At 48.1% G+C, this 318-nt stretch overlaps 1 protein-coding gene across 1 annotated transcript in view; it reads left to right on the plus strand.

Annotated features, from left to right (window-relative positions):
* Positions 1 to 318, plus strand: part of EMH_0053830 (uncharacterized protein) — a gene marked incomplete at both ends in the record, with an annotated part of 6764 nt that overhangs the window by 6111 nt on the left and 335 nt on the right. The gene's annotated exons all lie outside the window — the stretch shown is intronic.

The following is a 318-nucleotide window of genomic DNA, read 5'->3' on the forward strand; positions in this document are numbered from 1 at the left end:
CCTACGTCTTCGACTCAAAATTATACTGCATACCCTTAAACCCTAAACCGTAAACCCTAAACCCTAAACCCTAGTAAACCCTAAACCCTAAACACCCAGGCTACCCCCCTGCACACTATATCGATCCCTAAACCCTAAACCCTAAACCCTAAACCCTAAACCCTAAACCCTAAACCCTAATCTTCGTGAATCAAAGAAGGAGGGTTCTATAGAAAAGAGACACTCCCTGCTGAGGACTTTCTTCGAGACAGCAGCAGCAACGGCAGCAGCAGCAGCAACAGCAGTAGCAGCAACAACAGCAGCAGCAGCAGCAGCAGC

The sequence above is a fragment of the Eimeria mitis genome, genomic scaffold, assembly GCF_000499745.2.
Source record: "Eimeria mitis Houghton genomic scaffold, Emh_scaff2439, whole genome shotgun sequence".
In the NCBI taxonomy this organism is placed as follows: Eukaryota; Apicomplexa; class Conoidasida; order Eucoccidiorida; family Eimeriidae; genus Eimeria; species Eimeria mitis.